At 38.5% G+C, this 19,665-nt stretch overlaps 1 long non-coding RNA gene across 1 annotated transcript; it reads right to left on the bottom strand.

The window, feature by feature from the left end:
- Window positions 1–11,503: 11,503 nt before the first annotated feature.
- Window positions 11,504–19,017, bottom strand: LOC118213015. Its single transcript, XR_004762335.1, has 4 exons — window positions 18,678–19,017; window positions 17,456–17,521; window positions 15,107–15,163; window positions 11,504–13,726 (listed from the first exon to the last, which is right to left on the bottom strand). It is a non-coding gene; the product is annotated as an uncharacterized LOC118213015 (long non-coding RNA).
- Window positions 19,018–19,665: the final 648 nt, after the last annotated feature.

Raw genomic sequence — 19,665 nt, forward strand, 5'->3', positions numbered from 1 at the left:
AAAAGTTTTGAGCAGGTCCAGTTGACCTCGATTTTGGATCAAGATGACCAGAGGAAAAGATTGAAGTAACTTTGAAAGGGGGTTCACTATTGGTGCACGGATGGCTAGTGTTTCAATAAGAACAGTGTCTAAAGTAGCATCTGCATTTATATGTGGGAAAGACATCAGTAAATTTATTTGCAAATTGTGGGTGAAAGCACACATTTGATGACTGTGATGCTCGGGCATTAGTGTGATATGTTTAAGGATTTAGCTTAAGGGATTTTACTGTTGAAAACAAGCCTACTATGGCTTACTGTAGGAAAAAAATATTAAATGAAAGATCTTTGTTCATTTTATTTCAAAATATTTAATTAAACTTAAGATAAGCATGTATATTAGTAATCTATATCCTCTGGGTTACTGGTTTACTCGTTTACAATATGTTATCTGGCGTTTCATGTGTGAAAAGTAGAGGGCATCATTGTACATATTTTGTGATACGGAGTGGTGGGGTAGGCTCTCATTGTAAACTCTTCACACAGAGAAACTGGTCGTGTGAGAACACATACACATTTCTCTTACAAGTTTCCAAAGGTACGTTTCCAGATTCATAATGTTATCACTGAAAACTAGTGAAATTCCATCCATCCATCAAAACATGCTCATTATCTAACCTGCTTATTCCAGGTCAGGTTTACGGGGACACTGGAGTGTATCCCAGCATGCATTGAGCAAGAAGCAGGAATACACCCTGGGAAGGTCACCGATCCATCACAGGGAACACCATTCACTCACACCAATGGGCACCTTAGACTCTCCAATTGGTCTAACCTGCATGTCTTTGGACTGCAGGACGAAACCAGAGTACCGAAAAGAAACCCACAGACATGGGGAGAACATAAATTTCACACAAAGGTTCAGGCCAGAATTAAAACCTGGGACCTTCTTGCTGCAAGGCAACAGCACTACCCACTGCCCACCATGCAGCCCCACTAGTGAACCTTGAAGGAAAAAAAAAAAAACCCAGCAGTGCCAGAGAACACTGTTGTCTGTCACATGGAGAGAGGGAGCACACCCACACAAACATGAAATAAAAATAAACGCCATCTTCACCCTTCCCCCTCACGGGTTCCAGGCAAAAACAATCAACTAAAACAACAAACTAAAAAAACAAAGACAAAAGAAAGTAAAACAGAGCAACAACTATTTCAATTTCCCTCTCTGTAGCTGGACTGCTTTCAGCAGACCAGCTCCTCCAAATTTTCAGTGGGGGTTCACTGTTCACAGTCTTATTAAAAGTAACAAAACTGAAATTAAATGAAACTCAAATAAAGAAACTCGCTCTCAGTGTTAGCTCCCGGTCTCAACCCTGAACTGTGGAGAGCAGCACACCTTTAAGCACCTGGGCTGATTAGCTAACACAACCCAGGTGCATGTGCTCTCTCCACCTGCTGGCGCAGTCTGCTTTCTATCCATAATGTATCTAAAGCAGTGGTGTCAAACTCGTTACCATTGAGGGCCGTGTGTATGCAGGTTTTCATTCCAGCCTCAGATCTTGATTATATAATTAGTTAAATTATTTGCTGAATTAGGGATGCAGGTTTGTGCACAATGGTGACCCGACGTCTATGGTGACCCGCATTGTCTAAATAAAAATTTTCTTATATTCTGTGCTTCAATGCAGTTAAACGCATATGGCTGAATGAGTAATTGGACTCAATTAAGGCAGCATTAATTGGTTGGAATGAAAACCTGCATACACACGGCCCTCCATGGCAACGAGTTTGACACCACTGATCTAAAGGCTTCCTGTTTCTTACCTATTCAACAGCATAAGATATTTGACAATGTGCTTTTATGTATTTCCACGATTTATATTTTCTCAGAATGCAGGTTTTGGCTCACTGCCATTTGATTTTTATTCCACTTTCATTTCTCCACCAATAGATCAGTGGTTCTCAAACTCGGTCCTGGGGGACCCCTGTGTATGCTGGTTTTCTTTCCAACCTCAACAGCAATCCAAGAATTTTAACAAGCTGTTAATTTTTCTTAATTAGGTGCTTTTCATGTTTTAGAGCTGGGGTCCCCAGTCTTATCCAGAAAGGGCCAGTGTGGGTGCACACACCTGATCCTGATTCTACTAATCAAGGTGCTTAGCAATGACTCTAGTGATTGATTAGCAGAACTAGGTGTGTGCACCCACACTGGCCCTTTCTGGAACCCCAGCTCTAAAACATGAAAAGCACCTAATTAAGAAAACATTTAACAGCTTGTTACAATCCTGGGATTGCTGTTGAGGTTGGAATGAAAACCAGCATACACAGGGGTGCCCCAGGACCGAGTTTGAGAACCACTGCAATAGATGTTCAGTTTCAGGAACCAGGTGTCCGCATTTTCAAAGTGGGATTTTGCCTGCCAATCAATTAATCAATCAATCAATCAGGTCTAAGCAATATAGCTTTATTTACAGACAACTCGTTTAACAGTGCACTGAACATTGGAGACAATTGTTTCACCTAAATCAGCATGGTAGTGCATATGACAAGGAGGTGGCGCGTATGATGCAATGGAAACATAAGCTTGCAAGTCAATGGATTTATGAATTCCAAAAAGGTGACATCCCAAACAAATGTCTAACCTGATGCAAACATATATATGAGGACACTCAATCAGAATGACACTTGTGTTACATAAAGGAGTTTTTCACTAAATTGCCATTGTCATGTTTGTGTTTTCATCAAAATATTCTTGACAATATAAGTATTACTAATAAATTGCAATTTAAAAAAAAAATCTGGTTTGATTCTCGTCATGATATTGTCAGTCTCGCAAATAGAAAATCCTCCTAGCTGCCATTCTGGCACTAACTCAAACTCTCTGGCCCAACCTCATTTAACCCCAGGACATGACTCCTGCAGAAGCGTAATAAACACCACCACTAGAGGGCTTTGTGCTTTTGAACACTAGACCATTTTTTTCCCATAAAACAAAGAATTGGGGATTATGTTTATGGGGATAATATAATTTTAGACAACGTTTTTCATGATTTAGAACTTCACAGCAAAGCTCTTGTTTTAGACTGATTTGCATTTTAGACTGATTTGCATTTCTTGAAGCAGTGTCTTATTTTACAGTTACAATATAACACACATACGAATTTACACTAGATTAGATATGGATGCCAGCAAGTTAACAAGTAAGGACACAACAACCCCTCAGGAGAAAGTCTGAGTTCAAATGAATGAAGTGTAATGCCACCATAGGTACTGTTCCAGGTTTTTAGTTTGTGATAAGTGAGTGGTGAAGGTTTGGAATTAATTCCAGACCTTGTGCAGATTTAATTCCCTGAACCTCATTTGGCCTTGATTGAACTAACGTACTAGAGGGAAAAATCAGAAGCCCAGCCTTTATTTGGGTCAGTGGAAACAAACTTTTTTTAAATTCTGGATAGCTGCCATGTTTTCATTCTGTCCGCAAATCTAAAAAGAGGCACAGAATTTGCATTTGTTTCTCCTTTCTTCATGACATTTTCAACCTTTTAGCCCATCGCCTGCTCTTCAATGCATCATGGCATCTGGCCTCCTCTGTCATCCCTGTCAAATTATTTGTACCATGTGATCTGCACACATCTGCCTGGAACCATTGCTACATTGCTATTTTAATGTGATGTGGCAGAGCACCAGCTAACATTGCCAAATGTACTCACTCACCTCTTTCTAAGAAGGATATGAAATGCTTCCAAGAATCTGCACTGCCAATTCAAAATGAAGTACTGTACTCAGGCATTTGGACAACATTAAAGGGAGGGTTTTCTAAATTTCTGTTTGTTGTAACTTTCTGACTCTGATTTTTGCAAATGTATATTCTCACAATTATTTCACACGGTGGAAATGCTTATATTAAAAAAAAAATCACACACAAAAGCAAATGGCATAATTTGGCATTGATTTTTGCATGATTGGAAAGCAATAACAGGGCACATTACCAAACGCTTGGCATTCTGCAGTTGGATGCATCCGAATGTAAACTGTAAAGCATATATTTATGTCAGCATTAACGCGAGATTGGTATCATCAGAGCATCGTGCGATTGGCAACCTTGGCTGCTTCGCCCACATCTGAAGATACATGCCAAAGCTATTCGGTTACTTGTACAGCTCTTAGAAAATGTTGTTTTGTTGATGCTAATTTGTACTTTAGTACAGTAGACTAAGTAATTAGTGGTTGTTTAACACAGCTTGACAATACAGTGTACCGGACCGGTCAAAAAGCTTGGCTCATTACTAGAAGAGAGCAGGTTTAATTCCCAATTTGGTACTTAATCCGATGTGCTTCAACTGTATCTCCAGCTGAATTAACAGACTGAATGAAAAGATTATGAATTCTGTGGTCCCAGGGTTGTATAGTTGAGAGCACGTTCTATATGAGCACACTCCACCCAGTGATGCTGCGACACAGATCACTGAAATTAAGTTATGATTGTGTGACTTTACTGAGGGCGAAGAATGGAATTTAGTTCAATTAGTACAAGAAGCCATTATAGGCATCAAGGCCTCATTTTGGTACCCCGTGTTATTGAAATAAGTACCAAAGGGAGGATTGATCGTTATGGTAAATCTGAACAGTGCCAAGCTTTGTACATGCACACCGCTATGTGCTTTACACCAATGAAACAACCCTTACAGCCAGTGCTCTGATACTATACAGATATAATTTATTTTAAAGTTTTACATTTAGACATTTAGCAGATGCTCTTGTTTATAGCAACTTACGTAAGTGCCTAGAAAAAGGATTAGGCGACAAAGAGCTGAGCTAGTCTTTAGGGTCACAACCAGTAGTATCTGTCAAACCATAATTTACTTCATAGTCGTACACACATAACCCAATAACAAACTTAAATGCCCTTATATGTGCGAGAAAGAGACTGAGAATGTAGTACTTAAAGCGGAAAAAAGGTTTGAGGATATACAGTGCAGTCTGAAAGTATTTTGGCAGCAACCCAATTTTTATTGCTTTGGCTCTGTACTCCAGCACATTGGATTTGAAATGAAATAATGAATATGAGGTTAAAGTACAGACTGTCAGCTTTAATTAGAGGGTATTTGAGGGGAACGATATATAAAAAGGGCAGTAATTCCTACATGGATCACCCAATATGAATGTAAATACACTCAAATTAAAGTCGACAGTCTGTACTTTAATACATTTTTGTTTAATTTCAAATCCAAAGCCAAAACAACACAAATTGCGTCCAAATACAAACTGCACTGTAATTTTAGATACAGCATAGGCGGGGTTAGTAAAGCATGAGTTCATAGATGAGCTGAGGTATGACTTAACTGTAGGGCCTTGCAGCGCAGAAAAAGAAGCCATTCAGCTGTTACAGCGAGACTGTGAAACAGGATCCAAACCACCAGACACTCTGAGGAACATAAAGCCACAGATTCTGAATTTAGCCTGAAGATTTTTGATGGGCTGCAAGTGGAGCACGTCCATCAAGGTCAATGTCCAGCAAATAATTTATCTAGCATCCAGTTTCAGCAAATGAGGACGGCTGTAACCGTATGATTTCAAAAGAATATAGAAGTTCTGGAATTGTGTGTCACACTTGTACTACCAACATTGATTTTATTGAATTCCTGATTTCAGTTGTGTAGCATGCTAAGTAATAATGATATTAAAAAATAAATAATTAATAGATTATGCTGATCATCCCCAACCACTAAAGTATGTGCGTGGAGATGTTCAGAGAGCTTTTCCTTATTCCTTTTTTTCCTATATATTGTGGAGAAGGAGAGGAAGGGGGGGGTGGATTGTTACATTACAATGCAGAGGAAAGTCCTCAGTCCTCAGTTTCATGTTTTTGTCACATAGAGTGTACCTTTCTTTCCAGCACATCTGCTTCCCTGACAAACATTTCCTGTTTACACTACAGCCGGAGCAATTGGCCCTATGTAAACAAGATAACTTCCGTTAACTCCCTGCAAGTCTGCCCATAACAACTGGAACAACTGTCATCATACGTGTCTTCATGAAAAATGTTGTTGCCGTTACACATAACATACATTTCAGAAGTGGAAGTGGACCATACTTCCCTGATGTATAATCGTATGAGACCATTTAACATTGATAAATACAGCAGATTGTTTTTGCCATGTTGTGATAAATCTAATTGCGAGACCTGATAGAAAATAAAGCTATGCATAGTTCAGTTGTATCGGGTAGAAAAATATATGCAATAGTACCATATTGTATTAAATAATATCTTCCGGTAAGTTATTTTAAATTTGACAGATTATTTTAAGGATTAAAATGACATAATATTCAATAATAATTTAGAATACAATTAATTACCTATGTGGAACAACTGGTAGTCCTATCTGTGCACCCAAAAAAAAAAAAAAAAAAAAAAAAAAAAAACTTGCTTAGTCACTCTGGTGGACATGTAAGGAAAGGGATCTTTGTATTACAAGAGCATCTATTTCACTGCTTACAGAAGGCTGGTTGTGAGCCATGTCCTAATCCTGACATTTCATTTAAACGTGTCTGAGATCTGAGTCTGCTTTCCGTACACTCAGAAAGATTAGACCCGTCCATTAAGAGAGAAACAGATACCCAGTAAGAATTGCAAGCCATCATTTACATAATTCTGTGTGCTCTAGACCAGTGAATCAAAACAGCCATTAGAACTGTGTAAAAGAAAATGCTGAGTTCATCCAGATAACATTATTTTCAGTATTCCCTTTGATTTCCAAGTTATTAATTCTGCCTGTGTCATTGTAACAATTACTGCAGTCATAGCACACCCCAAGCAACATCTCCATCATGCAGTAATGGCAATTCTCTTCTCACTGTCCCTTTCTAATTTTCTTCCACATAACAATAGACTCTTGAATTAAACTTTCTGACTACAATGAGACATCAGTTCTTCATCATTATTAAGTGCAAAAACACTTTTTTTCTCCTTATATCAAAATCATGACCCAGCACTATAATAGTCCCTAGAGCATACTCAGGCAGGAATACTCTGTGAAGGCAAATTCACTATCCATTCCCACGCTTCTTAGTCCTATTTTCCTCAGCAAAAAATAAAATAAAAAAATTCCTAATTTATTCCCCAGTGACCAAGAGTGACACAGCAAATATGTTTCTGAAATATACCCCAAGGCAAGGGAGGAGCAAAGCATGACCCTTAATGTACTGTAAAGTGAACATGGAAATCAACCAACCGAAAATCTGAAATGCCATTGTGCAATTCTTAATTTCTACGCCAGCTGTGAGAGGTTAGGCTTGTATTAGCTTCATGTAATCATTCAGCAGAAACTCAAAGCGGTGAGACAGACTCCAGGAATAGATGAGAATACATAAATAATTTGGGCCTGTATCCCGAAATTTTCCATGAAGTATCATGGAATCTTTAGTCACCTCCGAGTGCAGTTAGGAGATTGGTTTAGTGCACAGGTGTCAAAGTCAATTCTTGGAGGTCCGCAGTGTTGGCAGGTGTTTGTGGTTTCGTTTTAGTTAGCAGCCAATTAAGGCCTTAGCAACAAGATGCGTGTACTTTTTAGCCAATCAATCACATAATCACTTGTGCTGAAACACACCAAAAACCAGAGTCCCCATCAACATGCTGGATGCATTTAATTTGAGGGAAGATAAGCCCACTAATACTTTTTTTTTGTTAATTATTTTTTTAAAGTATTTTTTTAAATAATTTAGTCAGGAAAATGGCAATTATTGTTGGGCTGAATGGTGTGTTCTCGCCATTATGTTATGTTATCTCATGTTGCGTTAACACTTCTTCCAGCATCAATTTAGCTTTCCAAGGTTGTCCCACAAAGTATTAACCTAACCTATGGATGCTGGTGATAAGAATGTTTAAAATTATTAGTGTGATCACAATGAATTCAGTAAAATTTCAACTCCCCATCAATGCCCAAGACTTTTCTTTTTCAGTCTATGTACCACTCCAGAAACGGTGTCATACAGCACTCCTTCAAACCCACGTCATTTTCTCGATTTATAGCTTGCTTAAACCAGCCAATTTTGCTAATTGCTTAAGAGGCCAGCGACTACAGTAAACAGCAAATTGGGGATGCCCACCTGTATCTTTTTACAGTTCTCCAGATGATCTACAGAAAAAAACAATACAACAATACAATACAAGATGCAAGATTGGATGAGTTCTGGGTTGTATGATTTTTTTTTCTATCTATGTCTATGACCATGAAAAGCAGACTAAGCGTAGCCAGCTAAATGGTTTCACTTTGAACATTCAATTTCAAAAGTAATTTTATTCTTAATTATGTAATTTTAACTTGGTGCTCTGACAGCCACGGACCAACTATAAATAGCTAACTACTAGCTACTACTTTACTACTAGCTACAAACTACTACACAAACTGCTATAATGGCAAATATATGGCTAAAGAATAATACAGGAAATGGAACTGGAATGGAACAAGGAAAGACTAAAAAGAATTTTGAACTAAACTAAGCTAGAGAAAAAACACTGTACAGCCCATCACAATTCGACCTCAGGTGGTTTGAAAAGAACAGGGTAATTTGTTTTATAACGGACTGAATACATAATACTTATGCATCAATCAAGATGAGAGGTGGAGATGGGTCTTAGACTTGATAATGTAGAATTAGGTTTTTACCTACTTCTACGTTATAGATGCGAAGTAGGTAACTTTTCACCTTTGGGAGGCAGTGAATGGCTATATTTTTTTACACAAAATGCAGTGGCACAACTTAATTTGATTTTTGTTTTTCTTTACTATAGCACTAATGTGATGTATCAAATGGAGATAGGATACTCGTTTTAAACACTCAACAAAAATGTGATTTAGTGTTTATCAACCATTTAAGGTCCCAATGTCAAGCAGAGCAGGACTTTTAAAAGATTGCTATTGTGCCACCATATGGCCAATTAGCACCAAATGTCAGTGGTGGTTGGAAGGTATCCTCTATCAGAGTGCCCCGTTTCATTTGAATCAACCAGCTGAAAGTGGGAAAAGTAGCATATGAACAAAATCCAAAAACGGCCACCATTTTAAGATGTAGGTGTTACATCTATGTCAGTTTAAAGACTATGTATAAGACAAATAATTATGAAATTGTTGTTCTGCTTAATTTACATGTTTGAATAGATTCTCTCTGTATATCTATATACATATCTTATGTTTTGATGTCTTGACTTGAGATCAGTTCCCCTTCTGGCATTCTTGCGGTACTGCAGGGACAAAGTCAATTATGTACAGGAAAGGTGGAGATGAGTGTCCTGGTAAAAAGTGGGGAATGCACATAAACAGAGAATATTTGTTGTTTAAGAGGAAATAAATCTAACATTTTTTGTTGTAATTTGAATTCAGACTGAGGTGGGTACTTACGCTAGCAAGTTTCAAATGTCTAAATAAAAAATTGTGATTTTCAGCAAATTTTTCCATATTGGGTCTTTGAGCTCTAACCACCTTATTGTTGAATCGGGCCAGTCCTTTGGGCTTGTAGACACTGTAAAGCTGCCAATAAACACACCTTTCATCACACCGTTTGGGATCCATTAGCTTTTTTGTAAAAAGCCAGGCCCACATGCAAATTCATTGGCATACTGTAGGCACATTTTGAAGCATAGCAGCTTTTCTTTTGCTGGGATTTTAGATATTCATGAGTAGATGCTCTATTCCACATTTTGTGCAAATAGATTTAAGTGTCTAGAGGAGATTAAAATTTTTTACTTTTTAAAAAATTCAAAATGGCAGAAAATCTAACCACACACACACTTTCCCAGGGTAATGACTATTTTGTTCTATGAGAGGAATCTAGGGGGGGAAATCTGATTCTAGGTCAAAGGCATCAGGAGTTACGGCCTGTCAATAGCCGCGTTTCCACCAAAATTACCCGGAACTTTCAGTCCCAGGAACTACTTTACCAGGAACTAAAAGGTTCCTTCAGCCAATGGTTGTCTGCGTTTCCACCGGGGTCTAAAGTACCGCGAAGATTAGGCAAATTAGCCCACTGACATATGAAAAAGTTGTCGTCGGTCCATCTGTCATATGATTTCTTCTGTAACCCCATACTACCACCGAAGTAGCCTACATTATTTTCTAATAAGCCGGACAGCCCGGAGGGGTTTATTCCACTTATATACAACGGGTTACCAACAATGACTATATATGGTTACTTTTGTATTTATTGATTTTCATATATCCTCTCAAACACATTCATTATGTTTTTATGCGAACATTCGCTTTCATGTCTTGACATCCGAAGCGACAGAATGCATTCACATTTATATGTATAACTGGCAACAACAGCAGAAAACATGCACACGTTGTAAACAATTTGCCGTTTGATTATTTTCTCGTCGTCAATTCCATATAGGCTAATCGCAAAATGACAAGAATAGAACGAAAACTCGGACTTGCGTGAAAATGAAAATTAGTAGTGGTACAGCCACCGTTTGCTTTCCTTCGAAGTTACTGCTAGCCGAGCAGCGAAGTGTGCCCTCCAGATGCGAACCATGCACCATAAATTAGTCCATAGTCTTCCTGGTCTTTTCGTGGAATTGAAAAATGGCAGTAAAATTGAGTAAAATTACGGCAGTCTGAAAAAGCTAAAGGGAAGATTACTAGAATTAACCTGTTATTTTACCCGGACAAAAAGTACAGAAGGTGATTTCCAGTTTGCTTGTACTGTATCACCAATGTTAATTACGCAGAATTACCGCATACCTCACATCTGTATCAAACGTTTTGAGTCAATTACAACGGGCTAACAAAGAAAATCCGGAAGAAAATATTCAGCAACCGAATTAATCAGTTTGAATGTTTTAGTACGTAATATGCTGTCCCAGCACGAATACTTATCATTTTATAAAACGAATACTAAAGCAAGAAAAGAGCAGAAGAGCACACGTTATAATTCCAAGACCAAAAGTAGGCTACTGCGCCGCATAACATACAAGTTTGATTTGAAGTTATTATGAAAATAAATTGGTTTGCCGCTGCATATTTTCAAACATGGCGGGTAATGGCGGAAAATAAATACAACACAAATGCTGCGAGTACTCGACCAATCAGAAATGTTCAGCGCTGCAAGCCCCACCCAAAAGGTTCCTGTATTTTCGGAAAGTACTACCCCCCGAGCAGGAACCTTTTGGGGGGTAAAATAAAGCCCCAGGAACTAAATTTAGACCCTAGTTCCTGCGGTGGAAACGCACTGAGTTCCTCAAAAGGTTTCTAGTTCCAGGGTATAGTTCCTGCGGTGGAAACGCGGCTAATGTTTGGCTTGTCAAACATTCGCTGTAGTGCCACAAAATGCCCTATCGAGGCCACAATCGCTCAATTGCCATTTGGAGTATTCCTTAATCAAAGGGCAAAGTTCGGCAAAAACTTACCAGGTGGTTTTACCCAAACTGCAAAAAAAATCTGAATAATAACAACAACAACAACACTAAGGAATACAATAGGGTGCCTGCAGACCTTCGTGATTGGCCCCGTAAAAAGACAAGACACCAATTTAAGAGCTTGCATATTTATTTAACTACTGCTAAAATAGCCAAAAGTACATGGGATATCTATAGTATTATTTAAAGATCACAGTTACAAAAGCTGGTATTTATCAACCAAAAACAACTTACCTCAGACACAATATATCTCAACTAACTAATGCAGAACCTGTTTAATATAGTCACTGGCAATGTACAAATCAGCCGGCATTCCTAATCTAACAAAGACAATTGCAAAGAGAAAAAAAAATTACAAAAAAAAAGGGGGAAAAAAGCATGCAGTTGAAAATTAGAAAAATCAGGGGAAAGATCAGAACAAGCTGGGAGGGTCCCCACTATCGAGGAAAAACGGAAGACAGCAAAGGAACTAAGGTGGGCTTTCAAGTTGGTTATTTAGAATCATAGATATGAATTAATAGGAAGCAAAGACAAAACTGCAAATGCTGGATGACATTACTTTGATGTTAAACCACTACTAGCGTAACAAAATTAAGCTTTTTGGTTTATTCTTTTGCCCCTCAAGGATGCTCCTAAGATTACATACAAAATGATTCAAGTATTGTACATTGATACCACCTATCACTTAAAAGACATTAATGAAAGGATTGTCATGCGTTTTTCACGCTACATATTTGCCTTGATTGGAAACTGCATCTTGGTGGAGATAAATGTGTCACATTTAGTACATCAGTCATACTTCTGGTATATAAAGCATTGTGCTGGTGTACAAATAGGTGCAGCAATTTGAGAACCCTGAAGTAAGATACACACATCTGGATGGTATATATATTTTTTCTTCTTTCATTCAGCTTTTAAATGCTATATTTTGTTTTCACAATTTATTAAATTTCAAGAAACCGCATTTTGCATTACATTTAAATCTACTTTAAATTCATAAATGCTGGTGTCTTTCCCACTTTTCCTTGCTTTATGACCAATTATTGTCAATTAACAAACAATTTTTCAAAAACGGGACTGTGTTCAATATCAAAGGGAAAAGAATTCACTCAGTTTCCACACTGTCAGTCAACTATGAAAGACTTGTATGAGAAATCCATTTTCAAAAAGTGCCTAGTGCTGGGAACTAAATTTCACCCGTTTAATTGCACATCTTGGTATTAAAGGGAAACTAGTATTACGATTGCAGTTTTGTGATTGCTCCCACGCCCCATTTATTTCAGTAATAACCTTACATGTAATCCATTTCTTGTTTAAACCACCTGCCTTTAAAAACTTTTCCCTTCACTTGCTTTTTTTTTTTACGCCCAATGTGAAAGCCGCACAGAAAACAACAGAAAAACAAGTCAATCCAGACCAAGTTACAACAACCAGACAACAAAGAACCAACACCTTCTTAGAACATGAAAATATAAAATAAAAACCCATCGAAGCTACCTTACCAAGGAGCAGATAAAAGTCCAAAATAGCACCATTCATCAGTGTCTCAAATCCGTGGCAGCATCTCAGTCACTTACCACAAGGAAACAATGCATTTCTACAGCTACTTCTATACATCACAACATACATTGTCTAAAATATGGATTTATACTAGAAAAGTTTAAAAAAGCAAAAATACTAAAACAAAACCAAAAGGAGATGAAAACTACCAAGCGTTTAGTAACTAAATGGAAAGTGGGGACTCTCAGCCTCAGTAAAATACTGTCAAGAGTGTGTACACATAAAGAAAAGGTTCCAGGGTACCGTTTCAATGCGAACAGTTGACGTGTGGAAGACATGCTGCTGCAAGGGTATTTAGAGCCTCAAACGAGGCTCACCTGTAGAGTTTGTAAACAGACAAATTGTAGGATTGCTGATGCTGCTCAAGTCTGTCTCAAGTTTTTTTTTGTGTCATTTGGAGTTTTACCTCTCCCCTCCACAACAAAAAAAAAAAAAAACAAAAGAAACAATGCATCATCAAGGCTTAGAGTCCCAAATATACCTACATGTTATTAATTACATAAACAGAGGGGGACAAAAAATCCCATGTGTGTCATGATCTCATCTATACTCACACACTAAATGTTTTTTTTTTTTTTTTTTTTTTTTTTAAAGAATCAGAATGTAGGATACATGATACGGGAAATAAAAAATATACAGGAGGATACTACTAATATTTTTCCCCATCTGTTGGTGTAGTTGCGGGCCTGTTCATCCAACGTCTTTTGAAAGGAATGTTGATTTTGCGTTGGTGTTCCCCTTTGGTCCGGCAAGCGGAGGGAACCTGCAAACAGCCCTGTACATACAAAAGGACACAATATGTTCATTAAAGCTCATAAAATATTAAATACTGCATTTACACCTTGGTCCTATATATTGAAAACATGTTTTGTAAACTGCTGTAAATATATATTATGGTGCATACGAAGTAACTAAGTTAACATTAAATGCTAGCTAACATAGCTAGATGTCTATAGCTGCAGGATAGAGAAGAGGGCAAACTTGCTTAATAGCTAAATAAACTGAATAGCTACTAAGCTAGCAGGCAATGTGAAGCAAACTTATGAATTTTCTGGTTAGAATAAGACTCACACAATTTCATTAAAAAAACAGGACATGACTATATATTTAGCTACTTGTTAGCAACTTACTTTTTAAAAGCACATAACGGCTTCGAAATTCACAGTTGAGGTATTAATGGGTGTAGTTTAGCTTGCAGAACAAAACGTGAAACTCTCTTATGCTTATGTTGACCATGGACCTTATTTTCGGCAGAAAACTAAATACCTATGGGGAAAAAGCATTGGAAATCTGCCGAGGAAACCTATGGCAGAAGAAATGTCCAGGTTGGCCTACAAAAAGTTATTTTGTGTAGGCTAGCAGTTAAACAATTTTAAAAAGACAAAAAACAAAAAATATCTGCATCGGATCGATATCAGCCGACACTGAATGTACTATACTCAGATCGGACCAGGAGACAAAAAACCTAGATCGGAACATCACAAGCTCTGATCTTAAATCTGTCTGGGATCCTCAAATCAGCTGTGATGTCTTGTAGTGCATGCCTGGCCTTATACAGCCAAGGTTAGTGACCTACAGCAGTGGTTCTCAAACCCAGTCCTGGGGGACCCCTGTGTATGCTGGTTTTCATTCCAACCTCAATAGCAATCCCAGAAATGTAACAAGCTGTTAAAATTTTTCTTAATTAGGTGCTTTTCATGTTTTAGAGCTGGGGTTCCAGAAAGGGCCAGTGTGGGTGCACACACCTGATTCTACTAATCAATCATAGAGTCATTGCTAAGCACCTTGATTAGTAGAATCAGGATCAGGTGTGTGCACCCACACTGGCCCTTTCTGGATAAGACTGGGGACCCCAGCTCTAAATCATGAAAAGCACATAATTAAGAAAAATTAACAACTTGTTACAATTCTTGGATTGCTGTTGAGGTTGGAATGAAAACCTGCATACACAGGGCTCTCCCAGGACTGAGTTTGAGAACCACTGTCCTACAGCATGATAGGTAAATGAGAAAAACAGAAGACCAGAAGGCCTGTAGAATCAGTCAGGTAGTGCACCAATAGCTCTATCCATGATTTTCCATTACTATCCATGCAGTCATCTGTTGTGGTTTAAAGTTCCTGCAATTAAATTCTCCCCATCATGAGCATACATTACCTCAGGCAATCCTCCATGGTTTGAGTGCTGGTTTCACTTAGAAGCTGAAGCTTGTATCTGTAAGGAATTGTAGGACAAAAACGATGTCAGGCCTAGCATTACACAATTCAGAATTTCCAGAGAATATGTACCTATGAATTTTTCCTAGCTATAGAGGTCCTTTTTCCAGTAACCTAATTCTTGCAAAAATGTAGCAGAAGACATGTCTATACCTGCCAAAAGCATACACCCACAAAGCAGCTGTTCAAAATATGTTATAATGATTCTCAAACTAGTAACACACAAAATCATATCCAGCGGTCACAGAAATACCATTAATAAATGGCAATTTTATATTCATTGTTGTAAACTCATTTTTAGAGGAAGAGGTTCAGACTTCCCTACTAAAACATGGTCTGGTATTCTAGCAGACAAAGACTGTTGAATATCTGTCTGTTGAGGGCCGCAGACAGCCTTGTGCCTGAACTATCTTGCCTAACCTGCAACCAAAGTTCTCTTTTTTCCCTCCCCCACATAACAAAAAAAAACCTTGTAGGGACATTTAGGTTTTAAGACCTTCTGCCTACACTGGAGGGAGTCTTGAGATTCCACTGACTTATATAACAGTCAATCAAAATGCACCATGAGGCTTACACTGGAAATGAATAGGAGGGCTCCTGATGTGGGATATTAGATTTTCTTTTTCTTTTTAAGTCAATGAATGTGGTCACTGCGCTATGCCTACCACCTGTTGCCAACCCGTCTCTCTCACTTGTGCGACTGCAGTTTGGAGCCGCTCCAAGCCCAGTCAAAGGAGGTCACCATTTTTTTCCCCTTCATTCCACAGTAAGTCTGCCATTCAGGGCGTCTGAACCCTGTGAACTCACAGCCTTCAGCAGCTCAGCACACTCAGATACGAGCGCCTGTTTATTCAGCTGAGGCTGAGCAGAAACTACACAAAAAGCTGGTAGGTGGGACACTGCAGACTTTGGCTGGTAGCAATTATTTGCAGCTACACCCTAAAAACCTTTTAGGGCCACAAAGCACTAAATGCAAACCTCCCTTAATAGAATCAGTTACATTTTCCTGAATATGAATCACTGCTTTGTTAAAAACACTGTTACTGTAACTGGCTACTTATGGATAATAGCAAGCCAGGACACCACAAAATACAAGAGACATGCATGAACAGCAATATACTTTAGAGTGCAAGGTATTTCTACCCAGAATAAAACACGGCAATGTTTTTTTTTTTAATGTTCTTTTCTTAAATAAAAAAAATCACATTACTGGGTATGGGTTATATGTTAAACCAGTGTTTGGTGTTTGACTTCCAAGATAAGCAATGCTGTGAAATCTGATAAGAAATTTGCCACTAGTCTATAATCCAAAGAACACTAGCTCCCAGACTGAGGTCACTACACTCAACGAACATCCTCAAATGACCTCTCTTGGCACAGTGGAAGCAAAGTGCTCCTTTGCTGCACGAGGGATCAATTGAGCCCTTTGCGGAAAACGTTTGGAAACGCCCACACACTGTTTACATTTCACAGCTTTTTTGAGTTTTTGGCACAAAGAACCACTGCAGCACATGTCAGACATCTACTTGTCCCTGTCTTAACCTGATAAAACTGCTTCACTTGAAGCACAATGTGCTTCTAATCAAGGGGTAGAGACTGATTCATCAGGACACTTTGCAGCCCAAGACGAGCAGATGGCTGGGCGAAAATCCATACAGCATAGCCTACACTCAGACCTGAAGCGAGCGCTGTTCACATGCAACTGAGCAGGCTCCAAACAGCCTCAGACATTCCTCGCTTTCAAGTGCAACCACTCTCCCCCTAGCAGCCTGTGGGCATGCAGGCCAGGTGACGCAAGTAAGCCATAAATCACGTTACTGGTCAAATCACTGGTTTTACTGGTGTTGTAATGGGGGAGGGTGAGTGTGTTAAAATTATGAAAATGCAACATCTCTGAATTTTAAGCAAACTAAATGCAAATAATCTCAACAAAAAAAAAAATCTTCATTAAGGGTCACAGATTAAACAGAACAAAACAAACTTCTGTATTTTTCCTCTGAAAAACGTTTGGATGGATGCACCATGCATGAACCAATCAATGTGTCATGCACAACCTGTAACAGCTACATCTAAAAGCATTAACTCTTTATGTACAAATACATTTTTCTACATGGAAAACATGGCTACGTCTAAATGCATATAGGCTATGTTTGAATAGGAGTACAAACGAAACCATTATGAGTTCCAGTAAAAAAGAAAAAAAAAGGTTTCATTCAGATGTATGAAGCAGTACAACCCAATATGCTTAAACCACAACGAAAAAAACACGAATAAAATAAAACCGAGTTACCATGATTATCTTCTGTAGCAGTGCAAGGACTGCAGCGTCAGGATTGCAAAGCAGTTGGACAAAAACCTGCAAGACAAAGGGGACAGTGCATTTTTAAATCAATCAAAGCCACCGCTAATAAGATGTCAGATGGAACAAAAAACGGATTATTTCTATAAATCGATGTTCTATGCTGGAATAAAATAGGCGCATCTGTAGATACACTAATGAATAAGCACTTTCAAGATGAAATGCATGTGAGCTAGCCAGTTAAGATGTTATGCATGACTTCGTCTGTCTTTCTGTCTAAATATAGGACACAGCAATCCGTGGAAGCACTGCACCTGTATTGCAAACATGAATTTATACAATAAAAGGCTCTACATAACGATGACATCGCTGGTTATGATTAGTTATAATAAGCGTCCGGCTAACGTTAGCGAATGTAGCCAATTTTTTTTTTTTTTTTTTATGTAGCCAATTCTCCTTCATGCTGAACTCGCTGAGGACACAGTCAAATGCAGCAACGAGCTATTCGATACTAATGACATCACACAGTTACACAAATATAGCACCTAGATATCCATGAATAATACCCATTCACGCACTCGTGCAAGGAATTACTTTATATTTTAACATACAATGTGACTTAGTTGTCTTACAAGTAACTGATGTAACTAGCTAGTAAGCTACATTGCGTTTATTGACTTGTCTTTAAAATTATAGCAAGTCTGGTTACTAACATGCTGTTCTTTTCTAATAGTAACCGACAGTGCAACTAGTATAAGTATTTAAAGATTAAAACTGTTTAAAGCAAATCAATTTCACACCATCCGCAAATGTACACAATGTCCATATTCTGTAGAACAAAGAATCCAGACCAGAAGCTATCGTATAATTACCTAGCTAGCAAGCTGGTCTTTGTGGTGACTTTGTAAAGTATTGTAGCTTGCTATCCATCAAATCTAGCCAGCTAGTCTTTCTGCACAAAGAAACAAAGACCGAAAGCAGCTAGCTAAGTGGCTACATAGAAAAAACAGACGGATAGCTGAATCCCTAAGTTATATCGCTAAAAATAAACAATGTATGCTCTGTGCAGCAAAACGTAGACCAAAAAGCAAGCACCGACGAGGACTAGCTATTCGATAAACTGATTGTAGCGAATGTTAACTAGCTAGCCAACGAACTAGAGCAGCATTGACTTTTCTCTGTTGCTTTGCTTACAAAGGCACCGGCTCCTTACCTCTGGTTTTACTGTAAGTTAGAAAATGCCGTAGCTACTGATACAGAAAACAGAACAATGCCGGTTTGTAAGAAAAATGACTGCAAATTCAAGAGGGGCAGCCTGCAGCCTTGGGAGGAAGCACCCACCCCAAGGCTGCTTTTAACCGACTGACTACGTCTGTAGCCAACCAGCCAGCTATATTCTTAACAATGAGCTAATTCTGATGGTTGTTGCTACTGGCTCAAGGCCAAGCCCCCCTTTTTTTCTTCTTCTTCTTCTCCTCCTTCTCCTCCTCCTCAGTGGCTGCAGTACTGCCAGACTGCTTACTCGACAATAATCGTCAACTCAAGGTCCCACACTGTCTGGTTGCACCGCCTGCACCAATCAGATAAAGCACTAAGGTAAAACCCGCCCCCTCTTTGCAGGATCGTATTTATGATAGGACAACGCTGTGCTATTCATAGTCCAATGGGAAGAAGAATGTATCGTTGCATTCGGCGTTGATTGGTTTATTATCTCAGATTGTCCGTCAATAGGTCTTAAAGCAAGGTTATTTGAGGAACAGAAGTGAACTCGAGCTCGGGGTACTGCAGAATTTTGAACTTATGCCAAGACCCGTAAATTGAGCCACTATCCACATACTGTACTTGTTATAGCTAAAGGCCATTTGAAAAAACGCGCAGATTTTACATCTACATTAGTTAGTTTTATTCTGACGTTGTTCGGGTGTTTTATTACTGGTTTTTAATCATCCAATGTACAAAACAAATCAACAGCTGATGAAATTTCAAAATGTATTAGGAAAATGTAGCCATTTTCAGTTTTACTTGCGTATCACAGTTTCAAGCCAAACAGCACTGAGGTGTATTTATATCTTGTTGTACAGGATATGTACCAGCTATCCTAAAATAATTTGAGCCATCTAATTAGCACACGTGTTAACGTATGATTTGCAATATATTGTTAGTATGTTCTGTCCTACAGAAATCACCTGTTGTTACTGCAA

This window comes from Anguilla anguilla, chromosome 14 (genome assembly GCF_013347855.1).
Source record: "Anguilla anguilla isolate fAngAng1 chromosome 14, fAngAng1.pri, whole genome shotgun sequence".
Taxonomy (NCBI): domain Eukaryota; kingdom Metazoa; phylum Chordata; class Actinopteri; order Anguilliformes; family Anguillidae; genus Anguilla; species Anguilla anguilla.